The sequence below is a fragment of the Arachis ipaensis genome, chromosome B10 (assembly GCF_000816755.2).
Source record: "Arachis ipaensis cultivar K30076 chromosome B10, Araip1.1, whole genome shotgun sequence".
Classification (NCBI taxonomy): domain Eukaryota; kingdom Viridiplantae; phylum Streptophyta; class Magnoliopsida; order Fabales; family Fabaceae; genus Arachis; species Arachis ipaensis.
Genome location: NC_029794.2, coordinates 60698678 through 60709854, shown reverse-complemented (window position 1 = coordinate 60709854; position 11177 = coordinate 60698678). Strand labels below are relative to the sequence as shown.

The 11177-nt window shown below is 36.7% G+C and overlaps 1 long non-coding RNA gene across 1 annotated transcript; it reads left to right on the top strand.

The window, feature by feature from the left end:
• LOC107620658 lies at window positions 6531–7380 on the top strand. The gene is made up of 3 exons (XR_002356342.1): window positions 6531–6622; window positions 6706–6857; window positions 7333–7380. It is a non-coding gene; the product is annotated as an uncharacterized LOC107620658 (long non-coding RNA).

Below are 11177 nucleotides of genomic sequence, written 5' to 3'. Positions count from 1 at the left end.
AAGGGAACGCTAAGGGAGCCAACTTGCGCACCAAATTGGCACACTAAAGGAGTGAACGTGGAGTTCACAAAGTGAACTGAACGCTCCACTGGGAGCACAAAATACATCCTGGTCCAATTAAACCAAGCAAATCCAGATCCACTTCTTCAAGGCCAAATCAAAAGCCCATTCCAATTGCTTAATGACTAAAAATAGAAAGTGTATAAATAGAAGCAATTTTGATTTGAGGAGGACCTTTACTTCACATTTTTTGTTTTACTTTTACTTTTGGCTCTCTTTGAATTTTCTTTTGAATTTGGAGAATTGGGATTAGATCTGAGTTTTCTTTCGCTTGTTCTTTCTTCTGCAACTTCTATTTTCTATTTTGGATTTTGAACTTAGATTGAAGAACTCCACTACAATTCTTTATCTGAGAATCATTGGTGCACGAAATTGTGATCTCCAGGCTCGAACAAATCCTGGTAATGGCTCCAAAGCTTGGTGCTCTAATCTTAATTCATAATTGTCACAACTTCGATACAACTAACCAGCAAGTAATTTTTTCTTCAGAGTCCTTTCAGGTTCTGGATCTGCTTTAACAAGAATGTTCTTGTCCTTGCTCCTGCTCATATGACAAGGAAGATGGCACAGAAAAAATAGTAATAATAATATGGATCCTTTATACCACAGTATAGGGATCCTTGTGTTAGTAGTAGAAAAGAAGGGAAGAAAATCTGAACTCAGAGAGAGAGGGGGTTCGGATTTTTGGAGAGTTGAAGGAAAGATGTTAGTATATCAATAAACAAATAGAAGAAGATGAGAGGGGGAAGTGAATTTTCGAAAACAATTTTTGAAAAAGAGTTAGTGATTTCTGAAAATAGTTTTTGAAAAAGGTTAGTATTTTTTCGAAATTTTTTTTTAAATAAAAAAATAAAAATAATTAGTTAATAAAAAAGAAATTTTTGAAAAAGAGGGAAGATATTTTCGAAAATTAGAGAGAGAGATTTAGTTAGGTAGTTTTGAAAAAGTTAAGAAACAAACAAAAAGTTAGTTAGTTAGTTGAAACAAATTTGAAAAGATAAGAAGTTGGGAAGTTAGAGAAGATATTTTGAAATCAAATTTTGAAAAAGATAAGATAAGAAGATATTTTTTTGAAAAGATATGATAGAAATTAGTTTTTAAAAAAGATTTGATTTTTAAAATCTCAATTAATGACTTGATTCATAAGAAATCACAAGATATGATTCTAGAACTCAAAGTTTGAATCTTTCTTAACAAGCAAGTAACAAACTTCAAATTTTTGAATCAAAACATTAATTGATTATGTTATTTTCGAAAATTTGATATAAAACTAAGAAAAAGATTTTTGAAAAATATTTTTGGAATTTTCGAAAATAACTAAGAATTTTGAAAAAGATTTGATTTTTGAAAAAGATTTTGAAAAAGATCAGATTTTCAAATTGAAAATTTGATTTGACTCATGGGAAACAATTTGATTTTAAAAATTTTTGAAAAAGTCAATCCAAATTTTCGAATTTGATGAGAGAAAAAGAAAAAGATATTTTTTTGATTTTTGAATTTTTATGATGAGAGAGAAAAACACAAAAAAAAATGCAATGCATGAAATTTTTATATCAAAACATGTGATGCATGCAAGAATGCTATGAATGTCAAGATGAACACCAAGAACACTTTGAATGTCATGATGAACATCAAGAACATATTTTTGAAAAATTTTTAATGCAAAGAAAACATGCAAGACACCAAACTTAGAATTCTTTAATGCTTACGCACTAAGAATTCAAGAATGCATATGATAAACATGAAAAGACACAAAACAAAAAATCATCAAGATCAAACAAGAAGACTTACCAAGAACAACTTGAAGATCATGAAGAACACTATGAATGCATGAAATTTTCGAAAAATGCAAGATGCACATGCAATTGACACCAAACTTATGATATGACTCAAGACTCAAATAAGAAACACAAAATATTTTTGATTTTTATGATTTTCTAACTTTTTTGGATTTTATTTTATTTTATTTTATTTTTCGAAAATTAATAGAAAAAGGAAAATAAGGATTCCAAAATTTTTAATATGAATTCCAGGAATCTTGCATTCTTAGTCTAAAGCTTCAGTCCAGGAATTAGACATGGCTCACTAGCTAGCCAAGCTTTCAAAGAAAGCTCCAGTCCAAAACACTAGACATGGCCAATGGCCAGCCAAGCTTCAGCAAACATATGAATGTAATTCATTCAATTTTAATCCAAAACCTCAGTCCAAAAGAATTTAGACATGGCTTTACAGCCAGCCAGGCTTTACAAGCTTCATGAAACACTAGAATTCATTCTTTAAAAATTTTGAATAAAAAAAAAAAAACTAATGAAAACATCCCTAAAAGTAACTAGATCCTACTAAAAACATACTAAAAACAATGCCAAAAAGCGTATAAATTATCCGCTCATCAATCATCTTTTATTGTTCTTCTATATAGTTCTAAGAATTGGAAATTGGATCTAAATACTCTTTTCGGTTTTCAGTTTAGTTCTTCTGCAACTTCTTCCTTTCTGTTTTGACAAGAGAACAATTGAGCTTTAGACTTTCTTTCTGATTTTGTTACTTTGCTGAAATTGTCAATTTCTCTTTAAGATTTCATAATTGATCTAAGTTTTCTTGTTGTTTTGTTTCTTCAAGTAATTTTCCATTTCTGTTTTGCTACTGAGATCTAGATCTGAATCTCTTCATCTCATAGCTTTCTGATTTACTTTAATTTACATTTTCTAGTTCAATTTGAATCCCAACACCCAAATCTCTTTATTCTTCATTGCAATTTAAGTTTCCTGTTAATTTAGATTCAGCAACTTTAAATTTCTTGCACTTTAAGTTTCAGTTATTTACATTTCTTGCAATTTAAGTTTCAGCTCTTTTACTTTCTTGCACTTTAACTTTCTGTAATTTACTTCTTTTATACTTTAAGTTTCTATCAATTTACCCTCTCCCTTTTAGTTTCTTGCACTTTTACTTCTGTTAATCAAGTTTCACTCAAATCATCAACTATTCGCTTAACTAAATTCATCACCTAACTAAAGTTGCTCAATCCATCAATCCCTGTGGGATCGACCTCACTCTTGTGAGTTATTACTACTTGATGCGACCTGGTACACTTGCCGGTGAGTTTGTGTGGAATCGTTTTTCCCTCATCAAGTTTTTGGCGCCGTTGCCGGGGATTGATTTAGATTGACAATGATTAAGTAGGGTGATAATCTAGATTAAGCACTTTTTCATTATTTTTGTTTAGCATTCTAACTGTTTGAGTTTTTGTTTAAGCTAACATTAACCTCACTCTAGCAGTAGAGTGTTTCATTTTGGTTTCTGGTTTTGTTTGTATGTCAAGGAGGAAGAAGAGGTGAGTCCACCTCCTTTGATTCTGAACCGGAGAGAACACTCTTGAGAAGAATAAGAGAAGCAAGGGGAAAGGGAGTTGTAGGAGAAGCAGAATCAGAAGAAGAGGATCAAGAGATGGAAAGGAATGTCCCAAATCTACCTGATGGGAGTAGCCTCCTACACTATCCCCAATCCAAGGAATTGTGGGAGTAGCATTCTAACACCCAATGTCCATGCCAATAACTTCGAACTCAAGCCTCAATTGATTACCCTGGTTCAGAACAATTGTCAATATAGAGGAAATGTTGTTGAAGATCCAAACCAACACCTCTCTGTGTTTTTGAGAATTTGTGACACTGTCAAAACCAATGGAATCCACCCTTTAGTTATTCGACATGAGCCTTTAGTTAGTTTTCTAGAGAGAGAAGCTCCCTCTTCTCTCTAGAATTAGGTTGGGATTAGGTTAGATTGTCTTGGATCTTGAATTAATTACTTGATTTCATCTTGTTTCTCTTACAATTTCTTGTTTCTACATCTTATTTCTCTTAGTTGTAGTGTTAATTTCTTATTTTACTCTCTTTTATGTTAATGAACAATTGTTGGATCTCAATTTCCTTTTAATGCAATTTTATGTTTCCATGTCTCTTTTATGTTTATCTTCATTGCTATTGTTGATTTCTTGCTTATGTTAGTTATGGGTTTCCTTAATTCTTGCATTTTGTGATGTTTACTTTTATTGTACATTAGGTGTTTGATAGAATGTTTCCTATAGTTTTTGAGTAGTTCTCTTGACCCTTGGCCTAAGCTAAGGGGATTGAGTGATCTTGAGTCATTGGGCTTCATTGAATTGGTGATTCTAGAATCCTTGGGGATCAATTTGATAACCATTGACTCTAGCCTACTATTAAGTTAATTAGTAGCTAGGTTGGGACTTATGGATTGATGTTGATCAAGCCATTTGACGTACTCCAAGCCTAGGAGTAAACATTACCTACTTAAGGCTTTATTGAGTAGACCTAATGAGCTCGGTTCCTCATAATTATCAATATTTGATTTATTGACAAGGATGGTGATCTCAATTACCTATGTCTTAGCCAAGAGTTCTTTACCTTGCTTTTTTTAATTACTTGATTGATTTACTTTTCTTGCCCCTCTTATAAATCAAACCCCTTGTACCTTCATAGCCAATAATTGACCACTTCATTGCAATTCCTTATGAGATGACCCGAGGTCTAAATACTTCGGTTAATTTTTATTGGGGTTTGTACTTGTGACAAAACCAAATTAAATTTGATGAGAGAGTTATTTATTGGTTTGGAGCTATGCTTACAACGAAGTAATTCTTTTCTATAAGATAAAATTCTGAGTTAATAGTCAAAATTGTCTCTGAAAGATATCCCGATCTCCATTTTAGTCCCCGAAAAATAAAATTAATCAAAATCGTCTCCAAAAGTTACTCACATTGATCGAGTTTGTCCTTCCGTCATCTCAGTTGGTGATGTGGCAAACGTTTGCTGAGCTGGAATGTTAAGTGCCAGCATGGTAAACTCTAAAACGACGTAGTTTCATTCCTCCACTCCCAAATCAACAGAACGACGTCGTTTATGGTCCAGAGTGGGATATTCAAACGTTCTTCCCTTCTCTCCTCTCATAACAACCCTCTTCAACTTTTGCTCCAAAACCCCTCATCTTCTCTCTACTCTGGTACTCTGCCCAAAGATCCTTTGATCAGAACCTCGTAGCGTTATTGATGATTCCTGTGCGTGTCGAGGCTTGTAGAGGAGTTGGCTCTACTACGTTGGATAGTTAGAGGAGCTCGCGGAGGAGTTTCGCTGTTGTAGGAAGGAACAGTAACTGCCATAGGGTAAGATTTAATTTTTTTGACAGTTTCTGTTGATTTTGCAATGTTGGTGTTCGTTGGTTTAGCTTGAGTTAGTTCTAAGAACCATCTAGTGTCACTAGGGTTCGGATTAGAAAGAACATGTTCTATATGCATTTGCCGTTAGGGGTTTCTTGGTCGTTATGCGGTGGGTTTTTTCTGGGGAATGGAGGGTTTGCGATGGTTATGATTATGTTGTTTGCTATGTGTTGACATGCAGGTGTAAGGATGTAGTTGATTCAAATTTTGTTGTTAACTACATTTATTTATTTTTGCACTTGTAGATGGAGGGTCCTCCTATGACGTTTATATTTCACCATGGTGGGAAGTTTAAAAAGGATGAGGGTAGAAATCTGTACTATGAGCCGGATCACACAGAGGTGTTAATGGGAGTTGAAGCTGACACACTTGACGTGTTCTTTGTGAAGGGATACTATGTGGAACTGGGATATGCTGAGGCTAGGGAGTGTTGGTGGAAATCTCTAGGAGTTCCCCTTGAATATGGGTTGAGGAGACTGGCCACAGATCATAATTTGATTGCAATGGTGAAGGATTGCAGGAGGAACTTCAACTTGATCAACCTGTATTTTGAGCATGGTGTTTCAGAGCCATGTATGGTTGATGAGTAGGAAGAAGATGTGCCAAAAATTAAGCCAACCCAAACCAAGAGACATCACTCTCAACCCACTAAGTTACCATCCCACCAAAAAGCATGCTCTGAATCCATGAAGGCATCAGCTGATGGTAGCAGATTATCTCAGCCTTTAAAGTTGCCTTCTCAGTCCACGAAATTTTCTACCCAACCTACAAAGGAACCAAGTCAGCCTAGTAAACTGCATACCAAGCCTACTAAGCAACCAATTCAGCCCACTAAGGAGCCCACTAAGCCCACTGGACCATCTATCAAACCCACGGGTCCATCATCTAAGCCCAATACACCATCATCTAAGCCCACTAGACCATCATCTCAGCCCACCAAAAAGTCACATCACCCTGTGCAAACTCCATCACAGCATAAAAAACCCTATAGTCAGCCTACCAAACCTACCCCTGCTCCATCTCAGACCAAAGGAAAGACCAAGGTCACTACCACCACAAGAGCAAGAAGGCCTGTGAAGACATTAGAGGTTGAAGATAGTGACTCTCATGACTCCTATGAGAGTGCTGAGGACAGCCTTTACAAACCTCCAAAGGTACTAGGAGATGATGAATCTAGCAGTGAAAATGATGATGGTGTGAACTCTACAAGGCTGAACAAAAAAAGTGAGGTGACAGAGAAGCACAAGCCTGCTAAGACCATATTAGCAGAGAAAGAAATAGAGACTGACGATTCAAACTATGAAGCTTCTGAGGATGAGGATGAAAGTGACTCAGGTATTTGGCTAACTCAATTGGTTTGTAGTTGTTGATTTAATTTTGGTCACATGAGTAATTACTTTGTGGTTTCCATTTGGCAGACCTAGAAGATAATCTCCTTGAAGATAGTGATTCGGATCTCAACTCATGACACTCGGAGGACTCAGGCCTGGAACTGGACTCTGATGAGGAATCACCAACCGTATATCCTCAGTATAATGACAAGACAAAGTTCGGGGACCTCAAATTTGAGGTTAGTATGATATTCAAATCAAAGGAACATTTTATGCATGCAAGTAGGGACTATACAATCCAGTTAGGTAGAAATATATTGTTTACAAAGAATGACAATGTTCGGGTTAGGACTGTGTGTAAGGCTGAGGGTTGTCCTTAGGTAGTATATTGTGCACGTAGTAAACAAGACGGGTTCTTGCAGATTAAAACCCTCGTTGACAACCATATCTATCCTAGAAGGCGAAAAAATAGGGCAGCGACCCAACAGTGGACACTAAGCAAACTTATACCAAAACTTAGGAAGCACCCTACAATGAGACATCGTGAAGTGTATGAGTGGTTTGTGAGGAAGTGTAATGTAAACCTCAACAGCACCTGCATCACTAGAGCATTGAAAGGTGCTAGGAAAGTGGTAGAGGGGGATGAAGTTGCCCTGTATGGGTTAATCTGGGACAATGCTAATGAGTTGCTTACAAGTAATCCGGGGTCTACAGTTTAAGTTGGTGTAATCCCGATGCCAGAGGTCCTCCTCAATTTGAGAGGTTTTATGTGTGTCTTGATGCGTGTAAAAAAGGTTTTAAGGTTGGGTGTAGACCAATGATTGGATTGGATGGGGCTTTTCTTAAGACCTTGCACGGTGGAAAAATATTGACGGCGTGTGCTCAGGATGCCAATGCAATTGTCGATGTGAAAAATAAAGACAACTGGAAATGGTTTCTGGACCTGTTGCAGCCAGACCTTGGCAACTACAATGATAACAAGTTGTGCATCATTTCAGACATGCAGAAGGTGAGGACAATTTTCATACTCGTATTCATAGTTTTGGGTTTTGTTTGATTTAATGAGATATACTTGTAGGACTAAATTGATTTAATGATCAACTTTGAGGGATTCATTTGATTAACACTCTTTTCGGGTTTCTCTGTATCTGTCAGGGACTAATCCCAGCAGTGAAGGAAGTCATGCCCATGGCCCAGCACAGATTCTGTGTGTGGTATTTGTGGCAGAATTTTTCAAAACAATGGGGTAGCACATAGTTGAAAGACCTGGTCTGGGAGTGTGCTAGATCAAGAACACGTAATGAGTTCGAGAGGAACATGAAGAGAGTAAAGGTCATCAACGAGCAGGCTTGGCAGTATCTTGAAAAGTGGCCGAAGGAAGCTTGGACTAAGGCGTACTTCAGTGAGGATCCCAAGAATGACAACATTTGCAACAATGCCTGCGAATCATTCAATGCTAAAATAAATTTTCTGGCTGAAATTGAGGGACTTGAGCAAAAATCAGATTCAGAGGTTGAAGAAGGACTGCTGATGCTGTTGGATTCTGACCTCCCTGCACTCAAAGTGGATTTTTTGGAGCTACAGAAATCAAAATGGTGCGCTTCCAATTGCGTTGGAAAGTAGACATCCAGGGCTTTCTAGAAGTATATAATAGTCCATACTTTGGCCGAGTTTAGACGACGTAAAAGGGCGTTGAACGCCAGTTCTACGCTGCTGTCTGGAGTTAAACGCCAGAAACACGTCACAAGCCAGAGTTAAACGCCAGAAATACGTTACAAACTGGCGTTCAACTCCAAGATTGACCTCTACACGTGTAACATTCAAGCTCAGCCCAAGCACACACCAAGTGGGCTCCGGAAGTGGATTTATGCATCAATTACTTACTTCTGTAAACCCTAGTAACTAGTTTAGTATAAATAGGACCTTTTACTATTGTATTAGACATCTTTGATCAGTTTTATGCTATCTTAGACTTTCATGGGGGCTGGCCATTCGGCCATGCCTGAACCATTATCACTTATGTATTTTCATACGGTAGAGTTTCTGCACTCCATAGATTAAGGTGTGGAGCTCTGTTGTTCCTCAAAGATTAATTCAAAGTACTACTGTTTTTCTATTCAATTCAACTTATTCCGCTTCTAAGATATTCATTCGCACTTCAACCTGAATGTGATGAACGTGACAATCATTATCATTCCCCCACGAACGCGTGCCTGACAACCACTTCCGTTCCACCATAGATTGAATGAGTATCTCTTGGATCTCTTAATCAGAATCTTCGTGGTATAAGCTAGATTGATGGCGGCATTCATGAGAGTCCGGAAAGTCTAAACCTTGTATGTGGTATTCCGAGTAGGACTCTGGGATTGAATGACTGTGACGAACTTCAAACTCGCGAGTCCTGGGTGTAGTGACAGACGCAAAAGGAGGGTGAATCCTATTCCAGTATGATCGAGAACCTCAGATGATTAGCCATGCTGTGACAGAGCATTTGGACCATTTTCACAAGAGGATGGGATGCAGCCATTGACAAGGGTGATGCCTCCAGACGATTAGCCATGCACTGACAGCACATCGGACCATTTTCCAGAGAGGATAAAAAGTACCCATTGACAACGGTGATGTCCTTACATAAAGCCAACCATGGAAAGGAGTAAGACTGATTGGATGAAGACAGCAGGAAAGCAGAGGTTCAGAGGAACCAAAGCATCTCTATACACTTATCTGAAATTCTTACCAATGATATACATAAGTGTTTCTATCCTTATTTTCTATCTATTTATTATTTATGTTCGAAAACTCCATAACTATTTTATATCCGCCTGACTGAGATTTACAAGGTGACCATAGCTTGCTTCATACCAACAATCTCCGTGGGATCGACCCTTACTCACGTAAGGTTTATTACTTGGACGACCCAATGCACTTGCTGGTTAGTTGTATCGAAGTTGTGAATGAAAAATGATTTATTAAGACGTGCGTACAGAGTTTTTAGCGCCGTTGCCTGAGATCACAATTTCGTGCACCAAGTTTTTGTCGCCATTGCCGGGGATTGTTCGAGTTTGGACAACTGACAGTTCATCTTGTTGCTCAGATTAGGTAATTTTCTTTTTGTTTTATTTCCAAAAATTTTTCAAAAAATTTTTCAAAAAAACTTTCAAAAATTTCTCATCTGTTTTCGAAAAAAAAAATAAATAAATCTTTTCAAAAATATATTTTTCTTCAGAATTTTTAAGAATGAATTCTAGAGTTTCATGAAGCATGTTGAAGCCTGGCTAGCTGTAAAGCCATGTCTAATTCTTTTGGATAGGGGCTTCCAACCATCAGCATAGAGGTAAGTTAATTGGAATGTCAGCCGTGGCATGTCTGAGTTACATACTAAAGCTTGGCTGGCTATTAAGCCATGCCTAACCCTCGGATTGGAGCTTTAGACTAAGAATACAAGATTCCTGGAATTCATATTAAAAAATTTTTAAATCCTTATTTTCTTTTTCCTATATGTTTTTTTCGAAAAAAATATACAAAAATCCAAAAAAATAAAAAAATTCATAAAAATCAAAAATATTTCATGTTTCTTGTTTGAGTCTTGAGTCAAGTTGAAAGTTTGGTGTCAATTGCATATTCATCTTGCATTTTTCGAAAAATTCATACATTCATAGTGTTCTTCATGATCTTCAAGTTATTCTTGGTAAGTCTTCTTGTTTGATCTTGATGTTTTCATATTTTGTGTCTTTTCTTGTTTTTCATATGCATTCTTGCATTCATAGTGTCTATACATGAAAAATTTTTAAGTTTGGTGTCTTGCACAATTCTCGAAAATTACTAACCTTTTTCAAAAACTATTTTTGAAAATCACTAACTCTTTTTCAAAAATTATTTTCGAAAATTCTATCTCTCTCTTATCTCCTTCTATTTATTTATTCATCTTAGCCAAGTTCTTTCCTCCTCAAAAGCTGAGTAAGCTTAGAGTGGATGTTCAGACCTTCAGACAGAAAGAAGGTGAATCCCTCTATGAAGCTTGGGAGATATACAAAGAACTGACCAAAAAGTGTCCTTCTGACATGCTTTCAGAATGGACCATCCTGGACATATTCTATGATGGTCTGTCTGAATTAGCTAAAATGTCATTGGATACCTCTGCAGGTGGATCCATTCACTTAAAGAAAACGCCTGTAGAAGCTCAAGAACTCATTGACATGGTTGCTAATAACCAGTTCATGTACACTTCTGAGAGGAATCCTATGAGTAATGGGACGCCTATGAAGAAGGGAGTTCTTGAAATTGATACTCTGAATGCCATATTGGCTCAGAATAAAATATTGACTCAGCAAGTCAATATGATTTCTCAGAGTCTGAATGGAATGCAAGCTGCATCCAACAGTACTCAAGAGGCATCTTCTGAAGAAGAAGCTTATGATCCTGAAAACCCTGCAATAGCAGAGGTGAATTACATGGGTGAACCTTATGGAAACACCTATAACCCCTCATGGAGAAATCACCCAAATCTCTCATGGAAGGATCAACAAAAGCCTCAACAAGGCTTTAATAATGGTGGAGAA